At 40.5% G+C, this 21,728-nt stretch overlaps 1 long non-coding RNA gene across 1 annotated transcript; it reads left to right on the forward strand.

Annotated features, from left to right (window-relative positions):
- Positions 1–4,444: 4,444 nt before the first annotated feature.
- On the forward strand, positions 4,445–18,445 carry LOC148116668 (uncharacterized). Its single transcript, XR_015731210.1, has 4 exons — positions 4,445–4,533; positions 13,125–13,231; positions 14,397–14,548; positions 16,184–18,445. It is a non-coding gene; the product is annotated as an uncharacterized LOC148116668 (long non-coding RNA).
- The last annotated feature ends 3,283 nt before the right edge of the window (positions 18,446–21,728 follow it).

The raw sequence follows: 21,728 nt of genomic DNA on the forward strand, positions 1-21,728 counted from the left end.
GCTAAAGCGAAAGGGAGTAAGGCCAGGAAATGATTGGCCCCTCCCATAAGACTTAAAAGAGAAACAGGACTTCCGGTTTGGCATCGCAGCGATGCAGTCGGGGAAATAACGGGCTCTGATGAGCCCCACGAAAACCCCGACTGGCAAACCGCCGCCGACAGGTCTGCGGACCGATCCTGTCCTGTAAGGACAGGGGAAAGAGAGGGACCCCTTATTTGGCCGAGAGGAACAGGCAAGTTCCTCAAAGGCTGGAGGAAACCCTCAGAGTTGGCGGCGGGTGACGGCAGCCATGGTGGCTGCCACGAAGCCTGGACAAACCGGGACAAGAAATGTGCAGGAGGAAGGAAGAAAGGGAGACGTGCTTTGAAGCCAGGTGAGTGACACCAACCCAGGTGAGAAACAACAATTGTGTATTGACATTTACAAATAAGACCCCCAGCTTTAATTAGCGGCTGAAGATCTGTGGGGCTTGAAGATTTTGTAAAGTAATGAAAGGAGTTAAAGACCTTTTAAGAAATCTATTTCAGCACTGATTGATTGGAATGAACTGACTATTAATTAATTAGAACTGGATATTTGAATTTTGTTAAATTGAAACAGATCTGATTTTTGGAAAAGAGAAAAGCGATAATTAAGGACTTGGCACCTTTAAAAGCCAGACAAAGAGATCAAACGTATAGCTACATAATTGCTTCAAAATGGCGATTGAATCTGTGACTAAGTGAAAGTGTGGACTGTAGAAATTCGCTCTCTCCTGAAAAAGAACCATTTTGACTCACTATTCATTTTGGATTACTTTGAAAATAACGATGAACTTTTGAATTTTGGAGATTCCTATTCTGTCTACTGATGGTTTTACAAAGAAAGAAGAAATACAATGGAACTAATAAACTTTTAGCTAATTTGCGTAGCAACAAAAGGACTGGCACAGGAACAAAAGCAGAGCTGATGGACTTTACAGGAAACAGACTTTACAACAGAATTAAAAATGATATACAGAGTTTTAAGCATGGAAGTATTGACTATGAATTGAAATACTTATGGACAGATAAGGAAATGAAGAAATAAAATAGATAAAATTAAAAGGCAATGTTTAAATGTCTAATTGTCTAAATGGTTAAATGGTTAGTTTTAATTTGTCAACAAAGTGGTGAAGGATAACTATGATTAACTGTTAATGATTATATATGATACAATAAGGTGCACAGATTGAAGTAACAATTGAGATTGAACTTAACATATGTTGGAAATGACTAGTACCAAGAAACAGATGGGAAAACACCCTGGAAGGGTATATTTGGAAATAGTGGATTAATAGATAAACATATTGAAAAGGAAATACTTAAAACAAAATATGCTGGTTATCAGCTTAATTAAAAGATGGAGATGTGGAGGAGAATAAGCTGGAAATCAGCTAAAATAAATGATGCTGGTAAATCAGCTTAATAATTGTTGGGAGTAAGGAGGAGTATATGCTGGATATCAGCCAAAATAAAGCATGCTGGAAATCAGCCAAAACACTGGAAAATGCTGGAAATCAGCCAAATAATAGTTGGAGTGGTGGAGGAGAATATGCTGAAAACTCAACCAAAATAAGTAATGCTGGAAGTCAGCCAAATAATAGGTGGAGTTAGGGAGGAGAATGCTGAAAATCAGCCAAAATAAATTATGCTGGAAATCAGCAAAACAACAGTTGGAGGTATAGAGGAGAATACATTGGAGAACAATTATTAAAATTGTAAGGTAAATATATAGATTAAGAGATTAGATCATTTTTGTGTTTTAATGTTGGTGTTAAAAGGAGCAATGGAGAAAAATTTAGAAAGAGCTATATTGAATTTTGATTTATAATTGAATATAAAAATGAGCAATGTTTAGTAGGAAATTAAGATTTATGGCGATATAATAGAAAGACTTAAATTAGGATGTTGGAATTTATGTTAAAAATATTTGTTTTTATTTGTAAAATCAGTCTACCTATTTGTGACCAGACCAAGACTTCGTACTTGAAAGATTTTTTTTTATGTTTATGTTTGAAAAAAAATTAATTTAATTTAATATTTAAATTTATATACCGCCCTTCTCCCGAAGGACTCAGGGCGGTGAACAGCCAGAAGTAAAAAACATCAAATACAAAATATAAAAACAATTTAAAAATGAATTAAACAATTTGGCCTGACAGTTAAAATCCCCCATTAAAAATCCAAATTAAAAAACACAATTGGAGAGATTAGGCCAGCCCGACTTGATGAAATAAAAAGGTTTTGAGGGCCCGACGGAAAGTACGTAAGTCCGGAATCATCCGTATCTCCAGGGGGAGCTCGTTCCAGAAGGCAGGTGCTCCCACAGAGAAAGCTCTCCCCCTGGTGGCCACCAGTCGGCATTGTCCGGAGGAGCCCCTCTGTGTGGGAGCGTACTGGCCAGTGGGAGGCTCTTGGTGGCAGAAGGCAGTCCCGTAAATATCCCAGCCCTAAGCCATGGAGCGCTCTAAAGGTGGTCACCAACACCTTGAATCGCACCCTGAGGACCACCGGGAGCCAGTGCAACTCACGCAGGAGAGGTGTTACATGGGAGCACCATGACGCTCCCATAATCACCCGCGCGGCCACACTCTGGACCAGTTGGAGCCTCCGGGTGCTCTTCAAGGGGAGCCCCATGTAGAGAGCATTGCAGTAGTCCAGGCGGGAAGTGACGAGGGCATGAGTGACCATGCGTAAGGAGTCCCGATCCAGAAAGAGACGCAACTGGCGAATCAGGCGAACCTGATAAAAAGCCCCCCTGGCCACGGCCATCACATGCTCTTCTAAAGACAGTCGTTCATCCAGGAGGACACCCAAGTTGCGAGCCCTCTCTGTGGGGGCCAACGACTCACCCACAATAGTCAGAGAAGGCACCAACTGACTATATCGGGACGCCGGAAGCCACAGCCACTCGGTCTTGGATGGATTGAGCTTGAGTCTGTTTCTCCCCATCCAGATCCGTACGGCCTCCAGACACCAGGACATCATGTCAAGGGCATCATTGGGGTGGTCTGGGGTGGAGATGTACAGCTGAGTTTTATCAGCGTACTGATGGAACTTCACCCCGAAACCACAGATGATCTCACCCAGCAGCTTCACATAAATGTTGAACAGAAGGGGCGAGAGGACGAACCCCTGCGGCACCCCACATACAAGGCACCTCGGGGTCGACCTCTGGCCCCCCCATCAACACAAACTGCGACCGGTCAAAGAGGAAGGAGGAGAACCACCGCAACACGGTGCCCCCCACCCCTAACCCCTCCAACCGGCGCAGCATGATACCATGGTCAATGGTATCAAAAGCCGCTGAGAGATCTAACACGACCAGGACAGAGGAACAGCAACGTTGCTTTCCTGCAAAAAGGCCCAAGTGCCTTTGTTTCTCTTTTAAGCCTTATGGGAGGGGGCAATCATCTCCTGGCCTTGCTCCTGAGTTGTCCCTTTTGCTTTAGCTGCTCTTGCCTTCTGGCAGCTCTGTGCATGTGTGCACTAGGAACAGGCTCCTCCTCTTCCTCTGCCTCTCTGCTGTCCGACTCTGGGGGCTCCGGAGTCCGTGCATCACTCCCAGATGGCCCTGGTCCCATCTCTGCCTCCTATGCAGAGCCCTTGTCCCCAGCCTCCTCACTGTCCAACTCTGCTGCCAGCTCCACAGGCTGCTGGCAGACTACAACATTAAGCATCTGGTGCACCCCAAGTCTAGCAAGGCCCTCGGTTTGACTTTCCTCCTGGAGCTGGGGATTAATAGTTCTAGGGGCAGGGTGACCGAATCAATTGGTCCTCTTACCAAGGGGTCATCTTTGAGCCTTTGTGATCTTCTTTGGATGGGGTAGGAGTTCCCCTCCGGATTTCTAGGAGGGACGGAACTCTATGACCTTGCCGCTCTTCAAAGCCATGTCTTTGGCACACTGCATGACTTTGGCTGGTTTTCCTCCAAGAGGGCGGTCTCCCTTCTTTGCTGGGGTTTTGATTCAGGGGCTGGGTGGCATTCTTTGCCATATTTGAAGCAATTGATTTAGCATGGTGGCGCTGCTTGCGGTTAAGTGGCATCTCACTTCTCATTGGGTGGGGACCACTTCCAGACTTGGCTGGACCAGTACTGGTTCCTTGTTTGGTCAATCTCTGCCTCCTCCACAAGGATGTACCAGTCATGGAGATGATTCAGGGCCTCATGGGTGATGCAAGCGTAGTAGAAGTTGTCATTCAGCCCCTCCTTGAAGTAGTTCACAAAGATGTCTTCTGGCCAATCCACACATCAAGCCAGGTCTCGGAACTCCTCTGTGTACTCAGCCACTGGGCAGTGACCCTGCCTCACAGTCTTAATGTAATCCTTGGCTTTGTGGTCGGTCAACCTCCATCTAAGAGTCGTCATAAAGCAATCAAAGTTCCAGAGCTCCAGGGCATTCCATTGTGGAGGCTCACCATTCATCTGACAGCGGCTCCCTCCAGAGTCAGGATGGCGACCCTTACTCTGGTCCCCTAGGTTGGGAAATCTTGCTCATATTCCTGCATGTAGGTGAGGACATGGGCAAGGAAGAACCTATGCTGGAGGTCCCTAACAATTTTGATGCCCAGGGGGTGCTTTTCATTCCAGCTGGAGCTTTCTGGCTCCAGCGTTAGGGGAGTTCGTGGCACCCAGGTCTCAGCAAGGGGGGGTTGCAGGGGTGGCAGCCACTCCATCCATCCCAGGGGCATTTGTGGGAGAGTCCGCTCATCCTCCGTCAGTTCCTTGGGCCGTTCCTTGGGCCCATCCATGTGACCCATGACATCTCGGGCTTTTAGGTTCCGGAAAGCCTCCAGTACAAAGTGCATAGCATGCTTCATGAGGCAATTATTTCGGTCCGGCTCCTCATCTAGGTTATCATTGTCAGACAAGGCTTGCAGCTCACATCTCCAGCCATGTGTCAGTTGCCTCAGGTGACGGTGACTCCCTTGGTCTTCCCTTCCCAGTTCTCCTTCTTCCCTACACTGACAGACCATCTCGGCTTCGCAAAGTCTTCCAGGGAACCAGTTCCTCCATCTAGCCTCCAGAGGCTGTATCAGTTTGAGTTGTGGTGGAGGTTTTCCCCTAGTGCTCAGCTTCTCCATGTTCTCTGCTCAGTCAGACATTCTTTGCAAAGTCCCCACAGTAGAGTGAAACTTCTCTGGGGTGACCACTTTGCAGATCCTGCCTAATTTCAGGGCTTGCCTCTCCTATACCCTCAAGAAAGCAGAACTCTGGAAACAATCAGCCTTTCGAAAGGAAGTTTTATTGGGAGATAGTGATAGAAAGAAGAGTAGGCAGGATCTGAAGTTCCCACTCAAAACCATTTGATTAAAAGATGCAGAAACCCTTTCCTTCTGTCCACTCCAAGATGAGCCAATCCACAGGTGTGAAGTTGTTGCGAGAACTTCGAGCTGAGAAGGTGATAAGAAATTGTTCTCAGGTGACGCTTGTTCGTTCCTCAGTAGCTGAGACAAAACATGTCACAAGTAAATGCCTTATTCTCTAATGTGTAAATAGTATATGAACGGGATGTCAGGGGTTAATTTATTCTTCACTTCTTAATGTATTCATACTTCACCACTCCCATATCTAGCTCCACCCATTGTATATATAAGGAGCTACACACACTCTCTTCTTTGCTTCTATCTGTGAATATTCAGTGAATATAGAATGCCTTATGTAAATAAAAGAAAATATATTTGAACTCTTAACTCTCTCATAACTTATTGAGTCTGATCCAGAAAATATTGCAACAAACTGGTAGCAGAGGATGGTTAAATTGACTCAATAAAAACTTAAATATGTCTAAGAGAGATAGGCCCAACACCAGGGCATACAGCAAAGAAATGAAAACGGATCAAGAAATAATAGATGAGTCCACAAATGCAATTTCGAGAGAATCCGAAGAATACACAACTGAAGACGAAGAAATAATAGATGAAGATGGTGACCGAGAGGAAATTAAAATAGAAAACAACGAACTCAGGTCAGAAATATTAAAACTGTTAAAGAGCCAGAAAAACGATGAAAGCCTCATCGCGAACCTCCAAGACATGTTGAAAAACAGCGGAGCAGCGAGAGAGAAGCACATCGCCACCGAAAAGTCAAAAGACTCCAAAATAGTAAGTGATACGACTAAAGAAAAGAACGCTATAAAGAAGAAAAACGGTGATCCCGCGCAAAATTTTGAATGGCAGCCATCTTGGTTCCAACAGACCTCCAGAATGAGCGAAGCAGAGCCAATCAGAAAACTTGATTCAAAATTTCTGGCGCGAAAGGCACTACTGGATAACGAAAACGAAAAAGAAAAATCAAACACCTCAGAAGAATCAGAATCAGAAAGTGAAGGTGATTCAACAGATACTCAAATAAAGTCAGCAATGAAAACGCTTTTGCTGCATTTGGACCAAAACTAAAAATTACCAAAAAGTCAACCAGAAAACGAACGAGCAAGCCAACGTCTCAAAATCTACCCACTCCCATCCTTACGACGAGAGCATCGACACCTGAACCAAGAGAGCCCTGCAAATACCGTCCCACACCGCAGACCGATGAAAGCACCAACGCACTCAAGAGAAGAAAAAGAACAAACGCCATCGTCAGAGCCCCTAGGGTTGAGCCGGAGAGCGATTCATCTGAGGAGGAGCTGAGCGAGCGAGCCGCGGCGACGAGAACCTCTCACGACGACTCCAGGATCGAAATGAGCAACGCGCATGCACGAGACTACGCAGATGGCCCGGGAAGACATGAGTTGCCGAAAGGACCCTGCAGACTCGTCGCGAGCATTCCCACGCCGTTTTGTAATTTTCACCATCTACGAGACCACGGACTACTTCCGGTTGTAAGTAATGGACCTAATAATGTCGGAAACTTGCCCAGTGACTTCCCAAAGCTGAGAATAGATGGCATTAATTTACAAGAATGGTATCAGCAGCTCCAGGTGGTCTTTATGAAAGAAAACTTACTGTTTTTCATCACTAATCCCCCAAAAAGACCTTGGACTTTAAAGTTAGACTGCTTACACCATAGAGCATTTTTCTTATTAATTTCTAGTGTGTCTCCTGCCATGTATCACAGTATTAAGCAAAATCTGACTGTCTCAGAAATTATTCAATGCATGTTCAATTTGTTTCACAGTGATAGTGTAGCTACCACCACAAGAATGTCTAAAGATTTCTTTTCTTCTAGGATAAAACCAGGGGTTTCCATAAGTGAACATTTAATATCTTTAAACAAAATAAGAGCTGAGCTACATTTAAGGGGGGAGGTGATTTCAGACCAAACAATGAAAAGTGTTATCATTAACTCACTTGACCCATCATGGGACAATTATATGTCACATTTAGACACAATCAATCTTGGATATTTATCCATAGAAAGTCTATCCAATAAGTTAATAGCTGAAGACAATTCAAGGAAGAGCCGCTCTAACAATCACATTGAACATAAACCATATAGAAAAGTGGTTTTCCAAGAAAGATATAATGAAACATTCAGATGCCACAATTGTGGATCCAGGGAACACAATAGAAGAGATTGTCCCAAAATTACAAAAGAAAGACATAGATCAGAACACAGAAACAAATACATCCATAGACAGTCTTCCATTGATAGACATAGATATAGAAGCCCACCAAATTACAAAGAATATAGAGGGGGTAGAGATAATTCAAAGGACAGAAAATCTGGTTCACTAAATGGACTAAACAAGCAAGACAACACTAACATACAGCAAACTGAGGATAATAATTGGCTTATTGATTCTGGAGCAACCAATCATACTACTACTAATAAAAACATACTATCTTCATTTATAGAAGATAAATTTGTAATAAAGGTAGCCAACCAAGAAAAGGTCCAAGTATTAGGAAGAGGAAATGTAACCTTGCCTGGTATAGGAAAAATAGAGGGGGTATTACTAATACCTGAGATACCTCATAACATATTAAGTGCCATAAAACTAAGAAGAGATTCTGATATTAATATTGTGTTTTCAAAAGGAAAAGCAACTTTGGAGAAAAATAAAACAGATGTAGGTACAGTAATGATTAAAGGAGGCCTACCTTATTTAATAACTAAAGAGAAATGGTTACACAACATTGATTCAAATATGGAAGATTGTATTGAACTAGATAATGAAAACATTAGCAACAGTGACAATGATGAATGTAAAATAGCTCATGATAACAAGGATGCACATAATGAGAAAAAACCAAAAATAGGTAAGCCAATTCATGATGAGTGTGCTCATGTCTTACATAGGAAGTTAGGACATGCCAGTTTTCCTGTAGTACAGAAAATGACTGAACACGCAGAAGGTGTCAAAATAAAAAATTGTGAAAACTATTTGGAATGCTCAGTATGTAAATCTACAAAACTAAAAACTAGTCCCAGGCCTAGAAAATCTACAAGGTCAACTAACAAGATTTTTGATTTAGTACACATGGACCTGGTTGGTCCACTGACTCCATCAATCATTTATAAAAAACGTTACTTCTGGATGACTATAGTCGCTATGGATTTGTTTACACATTAAAACACAAAGATGAAACCTTTCAAAAATTTAAAGAGTTTTACAAACGCGTAGAAACACAACACAATATCAAAATAAAACAAATAATGACAGATAGGGGATGTGAATTCATGTCTAAGGAATTCTCCCAATGGTTGAAGGACAGAGGAATGTTACATTACACATCTAGCCCATTTTCCGCGTTCCAGAACGGAATTGCAGAGAGGAAGAACTCAACATTACAAACCATGATTAGATGCACATTGGAAGATGCTGGCTTAAGCAAACAATTCTGGTCAGAAGCCCTACAATATTCCAATTACACACAAAATAGAACTTGGTCCAGCATTGTGAATAAGACACCATATGAAGTGATGTATAATAGAAAACCAAAACTAGCACACATGCACATTTTTGGAGTCACCGCAGACGTACACATACCTAAACAATTAAGAAGAAAGGGAGAAAATGTGTCTAGAAGACTTAGATTTATGGGATATGAGACAGGTACAAAAGGATACAGATTCATTGATAATAATAACAAATTTATAGTTTCCAGAACAGCTGTGTTTCATGAACAGGCCAACTGGTCTAGAATACATCTTAATGAAATATTCCCAAACAACAACACAGATACTAAATCCCAAGAGAAAAGAACTGTAGAAAAGCAAAAAGACAACAAATATAAAAACAAAACCAAAACATGGACAAACAGTCAACACAAAATAAAGACAGATACATTAACAAAAAAGGAAGCAAGATATTTGCATGACAATAATAGTAAACCCGAGAAGCCAATTAGAAACACTAGAAACCAAATGCCAAATAAATATAAAGATTATATAATGCATATGGATGGAGAAACTATGACACCTAGCACATATGAGGAAGTGTTAAAACTTCCTCCTAAAGAAAAAGAAAAGTGGGAATTAGCAATGACAAAAGAGATGGAAAGCTTACAAGGATTAAATGTATTTACACCTGCGATTGCACCAAAGGACAAAACAATTATTGGCACTAGGTGGATATATAAAATTAAAAATTTAGAGGGAGGCAATACTCTATACAAGGCTAGATTAGTTGCACAAGGTTATGCACAGAAATATCCAGAGGACTATACTGACACTTACTCCCCCACAGTAAGAACTGAAAGTGTAAAAACGGCTCTAGTTGTAGCATCAGCACTCAATCTCGATGTATTCCAGTATGACATACAGACTGCGTATTTACACGCAAAATTAGATAAGGAAATATATGTAAGGGCACCTCACAGTCAATATACAAATAAGAATGAGATTTGGTTATTAAACAAAAGTCTATATGGGCTAAAACAATCTGGTAAACGATGGTATGATTGTTTAGTAAAAGTACTAAGAACTATGGAATTCAATGCTACCACTGCTGATAATTGTTTCTTTGTTAAAAAGGGTAATGATTACATAGAATTTGTATTGATCTATGTGGACGACATTTTATATATAGGTAATCACAAAGAAAGAAGAGAAACATTTGTAACAAAGTTAAATGAGCATTTCTCATTGAAATCCTTAGGTAAAGTAAATAAATATCTTGGTGTCCAAATTAGTAAGACTAAAAGGGGATTCAAGCTTTCTCAGAAAGATAAGATCACAGAACTTTTGAACAAATGTAACCTAAATGATGCTAAACCCTGTGACACTCCAATGCAAACTGATTTCCTAAGAAATGCTGATGAATCATCCCCTGAATTCAAAGATAACACGTTCTATAGATCAATCATAGGTTCACTTCTCTACATTTCTATTGGACAAGACCTGACATCGCTTTACCCCTTAATTTATTATCCAGACATGTCAGCAAACCAACTATGTATCATTGGGAAGCTGTTAAAAGAATATTAAGATATTTAAAAAATACATTAGACTTTTGCTTAATGTTAGAACCTAATAATGTCAAGGAACCGAAACTCACATGTTACGCAGATGCAGATTGGGCTGGAGACACTTCATGCAGAAAAAGTACATCTGGTTACTTGTTTCTCCTAAACGATTGTCCAGTTTACTGGTACACTGGCAAACAAGATTTAGTGGCCACTTCAACAACAGAAGCGGAATATGTTTGTTTATCTAAAGCAGCAAATAACCTTGTATGGTTTAATGATCTGATTTCTGATGTTTGGAAAAAACCTGCACTACCTTTTGTCATGCACGAAGACAATAAAGCAGCCATTGAAATATCTAGATCCGATGCCATTGGACAGAGATCTAGACATATAGACATAAAATTTAAACATGTGAGACAATTATCTCAAGATGGATTTATTAAGGCAGTGCATTGTGAGACATCGGAACAGTTAGCTGACATATTGACAAAGCCTTTGCCATCTAAGCAACATAAATATTTGACTTCCAAATTATATGTATTATATTGTTCTGAATCTGAATGTAATAAATGTAGCATATCGAATCGGCATTTAGAGGGGGATTTGTCACAAGTAAATGCCTTATTCTCTAATGTGTAAATAGTATATGAACGGGATGTCAGGGGTTAATTTATTCTTCACTTCTTAATGTATTCATACTTCACCACTCCCATATCTAGCTCCACCCATTGTATATATAAGGAGCTACACACACTCTCTTCTTTGCTTCTATCTGTGAATATTCAGTGAATATAGAATGCCTTATGTAAATAAAAGAAAATATATTTGAACTCTTAATTCTCTCATAACTTATTGAGTCTGATCCAGAAAATATTGCAACAAAACAGATAGCCTCAGGCTCGTCCTTCCCATTCCCAAGAAGGGAAATCAAAGTAAAGGAAAGACCAGAAACAGGAAAGATCATAAAATGTCCTCCAGGCCCCCTCCTATGGCAGCATCCCAATAGGGATCTATGGGAACCTTTGAAAATGATTATTACATATCACATTGTTTTTCCATGTTTTTCTCGAGCATAAGGACATGTATGCCATTGACAGCATAACTCTTGTTTTATTTGATTACCTATTGAGAATCTAAGATGGCTGCTTAAGGCTGTATAGCTGCAGTTCAAGAAGCAGAGGATGGAACAGGGGAGGGGGCCAGAGAAGATTTAAGAACTTCTAAATTTATTGCAGAACAACCAAATGTGCTTTTAAGGAAACTTGGGATTCTAAATACCTACCCTAAATAGGGCCATTTTGAAACAAAAATTAGTATTGCCCTCAAATATATATATACAGGTAGTCCTCAACATATGACCACAACTGAGCCCAACATTTCTATTGCTAAGTGAGAAATTTGTTAAGCAAGTTTGCCCCATTTTATGACTTTTCTTGACACATTTGTTAAGTGAATCACTGCAGTTGTTAAATTAGTCACACAGTTATTAAGTGAATCTACTTTGCTTGTCAGAAAGTCACAAAAGATGAATACATGACCCTGAGACACTGCAACTGTCATAAATGTGAGTCAATTGTGAAGCATCCAAATATAAATCACAGGGCCAAGGGGATGCTGCAACGGTCATAAGTCACTTTTTTCAGTGCCATTGTAACTTCAAACAGTGACTAAGCGAACTGTTGTAAGTCGAAGATTATGTGTCACACACACACACACACAAACACACACTGTAGATATCAATTTAGAAACCCATACCAGTGAGATTCCTGCTTTACTTGCACACTTTGAGATTGCATCTTTCAAAATCTCCCTCTGTCATTCATTTGCATTGACTACTTTCTATTATTTGCTCTAAACTTGCACAAGCATCCCTAGATATAAACTGCATTGATATGGCTATCTCTATGGCAAATCATGACTCAAAAGGACAGCATCGTTCACATGATTTCCATTTGAAGATAGTGAGGGAGTGGTAGCCAAGAGGGAAGAAATGTAACAGACCTCTTCAAACTAACAATTTTTTAAAAAGCTGTAAGCTTTAGCAAAATGTAATCTTTTAATAAATTCTGTTAGTCTGAAAGAGTTCTACCAGATTGCTTAGATTGTTTATTTCCATTTGATGGCTGTTTGAAAGGAAGTACCCTGAATTATTAGTGTTCATTCTCAATGATTTCTTCAGATTTTCATGGTATGTTATTGTATAAAAGAAAAGCTGCTGACCCACATATTCCCAAATAAAAAACCTAATTCATATGACATTCAAAAATATCTCCAGATTTCTAATCTTCTAAAAAGAACACAAATCAAATGATATAGGTTCTCCTGCTTGAGCAGGGGGCTGGACTTGAAGACCTCTAAGGTCCCTTCCAGCTCTATTCAACTATTCAACAAATATGAGTTGAATTCTTCATAGTGGCAGTATATTCTTATCTTGGGCATGTAATGAGACATTAGGCCTCTGTGAATTAGCAGTGTCTGATTCAAATAGTAAATTCAAGCTTCTGAAATGGCTTAATTCAATTTGATTTAACTCTTTGAGCTTCGAAATCCAAATTATTATTTTTTAATATACTTTATTAAATTTTTCCATTATAAAAGAAAGAAAAAAAGATATACAATCTCTATCTCCTTCAGAGGTACAGTGTTTATACAATTTACGGAATCATACGTCAAATAAACTTCATCCTTAGCTGTTCAATATTCTATGCAATATTCTATGCAAATTATTTATTTTTATTCTATTGAAAGAATCAGTCTGAGCCCATCTTTTAAGCTGGAAGAAAAATAGCATGCAAAAAAATGCAAGTCGAGCTGCTGGAAAGGAGGCTCTGTTTATTTCCCAATAACAACAGCAAGTGAGTTCTTGGGGACAGCTGGCAAACGGGTTGTAAGTTAGTGAGTTTTAACATGTTTCTCAGTTCTTTGTTATTGATGTGTTGGTGTATGTGTGAGTATGTGTTCCTTCCATGTTCCTTGGGCTGGAGACAATACTCTAATTGCCATTGCAGGTTTTCCTTTTGTTGTGTATGAGGTTGCAACTGGTCCTTGGGGCCAGAGGAAATGTAAATGTAAGTGTTTTTGTTTTTCTAATTTGACTCTAGCCTACATAATCAATTTCAGCCCTTTATTTAATTGGCTTGTCTATTCAGAGATCTCTTTAGCTACACAGTATTTTCTGAATGAGAGTCCGGTTTTATGAACAGACAAGCCTTTTGAATGAAACATAGTCTCCCTAAGCTGGTCTGAGGACTGCCTTTGTGGAGGAAAGATGGGAGAGGTTTCCTGCCTATTCTTAGAGGATTTTCTTTTCTTTTGGGAGATCGTCCTTGAGGAAATATTTTACTCTGGGGGGGAGATTTCCTTTACAATTCAAAATTTGGTCTGAAATGTTTAATTGTGAGCCCAGAGAGCTGGACAGTCAAGTTTGATTATCCTATCAATGGGAAGATGTGTCTCTATTTGCTCCCCCTGCATCAACCTGTCTACTGTGCCTGGCACCATCTCTTAATTCTAATTGGCATTATCTACTTCTGCCAACTTTCTTCACCTTGCCTGATCACCATAACTAACCCAAAAATGTACAGTGGTCATGTAATATGAATTCAGAATTAAGAGACTATGCCAGATAAGTAAGGGGGGCTTCGGCAAACAAGCAGATAAGATTGCTGGTAGAAGCAATTGGCTGGCAATTAGAAGATAGTGGAACTGCAGGAAGGTGGGTGGAAGCAGGAAATCCAGGCAGTGAAACTGACAGAAATGGGTAGGCTGGTGAAGAAACAGACAGTGCCAAGTCAAATTCATGATTGCACAAACTGAAGCTATTTACAGGAAGTGAATCTTGGCAGGTATGAAAGAAGCAAAAAGACACACCCATTTCTTGTACTCTTGCACTCAACAATCCAGCTGGATCATTATGACAAGATAGGCACAGAAAGATAGATATTTTTCAATCACAATGGTAGATCCTGAAAATGGACAGACCCAGCAAAATGGCAACAGTTGAATATTTATCTTTCTCAGGCTCTTTTGAAACAAAGCCATTGCAGAGGCAAGCCAATTCTAAGAGAGAATGAGAAAAAGCATAGCAGCATAAAAAAGCAAGAACACAACTCATATTAAAAGTTCGAACCTCCCCAGGCTCAAGGTTGACTCAGCCTTCCATCCTTTCTAAGGTAGGTAAATTGAGGACCCAGTTTGTGGGAGCAATAAGCTGACTTTGTATAAATATACAAAAGTATGAAGGCTATTGCTTAATGCATTGTAAGCCGCCCTGAGTCTCCGGAGAAGGGCGGCATATAAATCAATTTTTTTAAAAAAATGGTTATGAGAATCAGAGGATTTACTGAGATGATGACTTTTATTGGCTAATTGCTCATGTCTGCTTATAGAACCCATCATCCCTCCTCAACATGCTCCACTGCAGAAGTAACTGCTCTATTATGTACAGTATTACCAAGATTAGAAGCAACAAAAACTCCCTTATAGCATCAAACTAATTTAAATTGGTGGCTTACAGTTCAATTCAACTCTTAGAATGGATCCAATGGTTTCAGTCAAGGTTCCTTTCCTTACTGAATCTTATAATTTTTGCAAACTTCTTTGCTCCTCTGCTACCATTTCTTCCATCTTGGTGTTACCTTGCTCACCTTCTGAAGCTTCAGGCCTCTCTAAAATGTATGAACTACATTTATAGCTGTTACAGAATTATAGAAATACCGTATTTTTCAGACTATAAGACGCACTGGTGTATAAGATGCACCAAGATTTCAAAGAGGTAAACAAGAAAAAATGTTTTTATCCTCCCTGCCCCCCAGGAGCACTCTGCAAGCCTCCCAAAGCCTCTGCATGCACTGTTTTTGCAAAAAATGGGCCCATTTTTCACCTGTTTTCCCCCAAAACTGGTGTTTTTGCCCTCCCTAGCCCAAAGGAGCACTCTGCAGGCCTCCCAAAGCCTCTGCATGCCCTGTTTTTGCGAAAAATACACCCATTTTTTGCAAAAACAGGACACATGGGGCGGGGCTTCAGGAGGCCAAAAATGGCTGTATTCTGTGCATAAGACACACCAACATTTCCACACTCTTTTAGGGGGGGGGAAGTGTGTCTTATACTCCAAAAGATAGAGTAGTTAAATAGTTAAATTATTATTAATTTGTGCAACTCAATTATTTTAAGAACAGTCAAGTAGATAATTAACATTCCTGAAATAATGAATGTTAAAACACCTAGCTCTTCTCTGGAATCTTTTGAAATAAAACATTCTATTTAGAACACCTCCAATTTCATTGAATTATAGTTTATTTTATAACCACATATGTTATAAAGAATATGATACGATATGTTCTCCTTGCTTCCCACCCCCAATCTTTGCAAGCCGTCTCCTCCTCCCTGTCCCCCCTCAGTCCTCCTCCTTCTCCACTCCCCATCTTCTCCTCCTCCTTCTCCTCCTGAACTATCAGATGAGGTCTTCTAGTGGTTTCATGTAGAGCTTAAACATCTATTTATGCATCTTTAATACAACATCATCTAGCTGGAGAAGTAAAGAATTCATGAAAGTCATATCTCTAAGCAGAAATTGCAAGAGAGGTAACCAACAAAATATATTATGATACTTCCCCAATATAAACTATTATGAAGTATTGACTCTTGAATTGATTCAACTCAAAATATGTTGCCTTTGAATCACAATCTGAATGGAATCATGCCACTCTCAAATCTGGATTGGAACTTGGTTTATACAGTATGTGCCCAAGTATAAAACAGTAGATTTTGGACAAAATGTTACAAATGCTTTTTTTTTTCTCCTACAGAGATTTCTAGCCAAAATTTCAATCAGTCATCCCTTCTACATCCCCATCTATTCCACCCAAAGGATTCCAAATTCTTGTCCAACTGTTACTTTACATTCCATCACTATGGAGTTTTTGAAGAGAAGATTTTTTTAAATGAAACCTTGACTCACAATTTTTGTTGGCACATTATTCCTGCCTTGCTAGACATTCTTTCCTTTGGTGGAGTGTTGGATTTTTCATGTTTATAGTGTGGGTTGGCATTAGGTGACAAAATGCACAACTTAATAACTGGACAGAAAACTGTGAAGAATCATCTGCCTCCTTGAAAATTTTCAAAAGCCATCTTTGTATCCTTAATGTGACCAAGTCTTAGTGTCCAGGTAAAGGAACAATGGGCAAATGATGTCCTAGCATCTTAGGCTAGACTTTTGCACAGAAATGAGACTATTGCCCAAAGTGAGCAATTAGATTTGTTGGAATATTCTACATGGAGTCAGACAGACTCCAGTTAACCACTTCATTAAAGGGTGTTGGTTTGTTTTTTTGAGGTGTACTCTGTCATGCAAGACCGACCTGTTCTGAACAAGAAAGAGGTGGAGCAGTATTAGATGGTTACTGTTACTATTTCCCAACCTTTCCAACCCTCTATGGTCAAAGCAATGGAAAAAGGACCTCAGTTTTCACCATAAAACACAACAAAATCATATGTATAAGACCTACCCTAAATTTATTCAGGAGGAAGGGATGCATATCAAAGGTGTGGCACCCAACAGCATCAGACAATTGCACATTTGTCTCCTTCCATCCCTGCCTGCCTTTCAAGGCAACCACCAAACATCATTTAAATGGCAAAGATGACTCTCAAACCAATTCAGGCAGGATTCCCAAGAACTATGAATAACTTGCCTTTGCCCATATTGACATTGCTCTTTTCCTACTAGAATTCAATGTCCTTAGTGAATAATTTCCAGTGGAAAAAAATTAAGGTCAGGGCATTTCTCCATTATAAACATATCATAAAACACTCCCTTGTCATGTAGAAAAGAACAACTGTTATGATGGATGCAAATGACTGAGATAAAAATGCGGTTTTTGCTTTTTGTTATTTTTGCACAAATAATTAGTATTACAGTACTAATAAAATACTTTTTAAAAGATGTACTCCATTAAAATATTTGCTATCAGTAAAAATGGAGCCCAAAATGTGAATATAACACAGATTTTCCACGATTTTTTGTTGTGTTAATTTTTTCAGAAAGTATTTTTTCTCACATTTTTAAACACCATTGATCCAATTAAAAATGTACAGCACCCAGATTTTCTTTATCTAATTTTATTTCATTTAATTTAGCTTTCATAAGATGAAGAAGGTTTTAACTTCCTGATTTTTATCTTTATCACTAGATATATCTTTGATTTCTAGTCTTCCATGGAAAACAAATATTCAAATTCAAGTTATTATGCACATAACTAGAAAGCTAATCTATACCCTTCTGATACTGTACCTTCACAGGTATTCTGGTTCCTTTTTAAGACTAAATACAGTTGTAGTCCCACTGTAAAATCTGTAAAGACATATCTAGAAGAAGCTGGGCTGGAGATCTATTTTGTCCCTTATTTTTATATATTGGTCTTAAAAGCATATAAAATCAATATAGGTAAGGTAAAATTCAATCACTTAAAGAACAAAGTACTGAATCTGGTTCATTTGAAACCAGGACTAGGTTAGAAAATGCAGAAAAAAATTACTCAGCAGTGGTAAATTTTCCCTTAGCAATTTTACTTCATAGAATAAAATAAAAGTAAAAATCTGTTTTTCCATTCCTTGCAGTAATCATATTTATCTACAAGTTTAAATTTTGGGTGATCAGTGTATGCGAGAAAGGGATTAGGCCACAACCTGATTCTACTTTTCTCAAATGTAATGTCAACTCTCTAAACTACTCTAGCTGAAGCCATATTTTTCTTGCTTCATTTCTTAGTTGCCATGCTTATGGGGCAGAGGGGGGCTTATGGAATGTAGAGTGTTTTCCTCTAATGTGCCAGACATAACAACAATAAGTCTCCTGAGAACCAAGGCCAGATCAACATACTCTAGCAATGGCAGGAGAGAGTGCGAAGAAGTTCATCATCTGCTTGGTTGGCTAACGTGACCTGTGACACAAAGGGGGTAGGTAGTATCTATTCTTTAATTATACCAAAGTGCGGGAATTATTCAGTGTTGGTTTCACATCTGACCATGCCAATATGATGTACCCAATAAACAGGATTCTTGAGGAAGCCGTGGCCTCAGTCTTGAACTGATTCAAAGCATTACTTGGAACCATGACATGTAAATTTAGATGTTTTAGAAGAAAATTTTGTCAAGTTCTTGGTGACTTCATAGACACAGTTTTCTTGCCCATTGACTAAAACTGGTTTGCAATTTTTGTACCTACCCAGCCTTGAATTGAAAATCTTTAGCAGTACCAAGTCTGACCTGATAGAGCGCTGCTCAATTGACTAAATCAATTTCTTAATAGTGGGAGAAATTACTATTGTCTTAACAAATTGATTATAATGCTATCTCTTTTTATACTGACTAAACTTTTTTTAGTTCCCAATATTGTAAAGTGCTCTAATTTTAATTAAAAGTATTTATTTAATGTTTCAAGAGTGGATGGAAGACTTAGGTATAAATTTGGAAGTACAGTTTGAAACCATCAAATTATCAGTACATGAATAAGGAATACTTAAGCTTGTAGGAACCCCCCCTCCCCAGAATAAAATATTATTTATTCTTAATATTAAAAAGAGGCAGGGTCAGCGGTTCATCCTCACTTTCTTTGAAGCTTGCTAGCAACAGCCATAGCTAGGGGGAAGGGGGCATTGGGGAAGGGAATCATGCTGGAAATGTGAAAGAATCTTATGGGAAATTGGGTAGTATGGACACTAACAGAAAACAGAGGTGCCAAACCGAGCCATCTGCCAAGCTTCAAGGACACCAGTCTTGGGAAAGGAATTTTCACTGGCGCCTGAGGCACTGATTTCCCAAAACATTGGAATGAGACCTAATTGGACTGCTCTTCTGGGTGGGAGGGTTTTGGATTGGGGATTGCTTTCAATATATGATTTTTGCAAGGTTTTTCCTCAGAGCTTGCTTCATGCATGTTGCACTCAGCATCTCTAGTAAAAGTACCTTTTCTATAAAACTTATGGAGTCAAGGGTCATTCTTTTCTAGGGAGTAGCTGGGGCCAGTCTGACAGTAGGCAAGCTCTTCTGTAGCAGTCAAACCAGACATCTACCAAGGAGACTGAGCAAAAAATGACAAGCCACAAAAGTAGCCTGCAGGAGGTTGGAGCTCGCGAAGGCACCCCTGCCAAACCACATCCCAAAGAGGAGCTCAAATGGCTGTGGAACGTAAGCATTGGCAAGGGAGCATCGAAGCCTTGGTGGTCTCTCCTCCTGGAAGGTGAAGGAGGAGGATGTGGAAGAAAAAGCCCTCAGTATGACGTACAGTTGGGGAAGACATGGAGCCTGGGGCATTGCGGTGGTCAGGGCGAAGAGAAGCTCCCAGGGGAGCTGGATGAACAAGAAGACCTGGTGGAGCAGGCCCGAAGGATGCTGAAAGATGCCAAAGAAATCCTCACCCAACTAGCAGAACCTTGACCCCCACCGGGGCCATGTGGGAGATGGTGTCACAGCCCTGGCAGCCATAATGGGGGGAGTGGCAGTCTCACATGGACCCAGCCTGGTCCAGGCAGCTCCACCACTAGCTTCTGCAAGGGAGGGGCTGTCCTCCCAAGACAAGTGTTGCTGAGACCTCCTGCTCTGGGCTTGAAATATGCAGGAGACCCAAAACATCTGGGGTTTTTCCTCGCCTAGGGATAGAGCTATATGTAGCAATAGGGAGCCAACCTGGTCACCAAAGCAGCCTGGGTCTGGTCTGTAATCATGGTCCTGGAAGGCACCACTGCAGAGTGGATGGTCTCTCTCCACAATGATGATGCACCAGAGCTCCAAAGCTTTGACCGATTCATGATGGCCTTGCACAAGCAATTTGAAGACCCACTCGCCCAATGCAAGACCTGAACCCACATCAAAACCATCAGTCATGGCTGGAGGGGAATGGCAACGTACAACCAAAAGTTTCGTGAGCCGGCGTACCAGCTGGCTGACTGGCTGGAGGACATCCTATTAGAGTGCTTCCAAGATGGGCTCAATGACAATGTATACAACACCTGCATCTCATGGGAAGCCCCCCGCACTCTCCACCAGTGATATGTGCTAGCTGAAGAGGTGGAGATAGACCTGGTTAGGTCCCAAAGCCAAAACACCCATGGATGGCACTGTTCTCCCCAGTGGTGGGTTTCAAAAATTTTTACTACCGGTTCTGTGGGTGTGGCTTGGTGGGTGTGGCATGGCTTGGTGGGCGTGGCAGGGGAAGAATACTATAAAATCTCCATTCCCGCCCCAATTCAGGGGAACATTACTGCAAAATCCCCATTTCCTCCTGATCAGCTGGGACTTGGGAGGCAGAGAATAGATGGGGGCGGGGCCAGTTAGAATTTTTACTACCGGTTCTCTGAACTACTCAAAATTTCTGCTACCGGTTCTCCAGAGCTGGTCAGAACCTGCTGAAACCCACCTCTGGTTCTCCCCCTCTGGTGAAGGCAGAGGTCCCGAGAATGCCCAGATACAACTTTAGCCCCAAACACTGGTCTTCTGGATGCTTCAAGTGGGGGAAGGAAGGGCACCAAGCCACCACTGTTGACTCACCAAAACGACTCCAAAGACAAGTGGCAACACTGGGAAAAGGGCAGGAAAAGCCATCCCAAGGCCCCATGAGATGGCATTAGGAGTTGAAGCATTGAGTTCTCTCCTCCTGGCTAAGGGGAGCAGGGTACTCCAACCACCCCAGAGAGAAGTGACTCTGATTCTGATGACAGTCCCCTGGTAAGTCACCCTGTGATTCCTGTCACCATCCCAGTCAAGCTGAATGTGCCATCTTTGGGCACCCAGGGGAATGTGTTGGCCTTACTGGACTTGGGTTGCACCACATCAAAAACAGAGAATAATGGTTGGGTTCACAGAATACAGTGAGCCACAGACAATTATTTTTTTAGTCTACTATAATGTGGGAACCCTACCATAAGCTTGTAACAGGTATTTTTTACTTTCATGATTTCCCCCTTCTCCACGTTGGAGGTGATGAATGGCTTAGCTAAATACCTGCTCATCACTTGATGACTCAGAGTAGAGTTGATCTTTCCCATACCTACTGTTCTTCTAATCTTTAAACCTAACCCTAATTCTCTGCTATATAATTTCCATAATCTCCAAACAATCTCCAAACCAAATAACGAACCAACCCACCAACCAGTTCTGGCTTTGTGTGATGAATGATGCAGCTTAGCCAACCCAGTTAATTTAATGTAATATGATTTAGCTTAAAATGTACTTAGCAAATACTGCCATGGGTTAAGTTATGCCTTGCATAACTTAATTTATGATTAATATTCCTTGCAGTCATCTAGTTTAATAGGCGTTCCATACAGTGCTGCAGCCTCAGTATAGCCTCCA

The sequence above is a fragment of the Pantherophis guttatus genome, chromosome 1 (genome assembly GCF_059756535.1).
Source record: "Pantherophis guttatus breed Tessera chromosome 1, ASM5975653v1, whole genome shotgun sequence".
Taxonomy (NCBI): Eukaryota; Metazoa; Chordata; class Lepidosauria; order Squamata; family Colubridae; genus Pantherophis; species Pantherophis guttatus.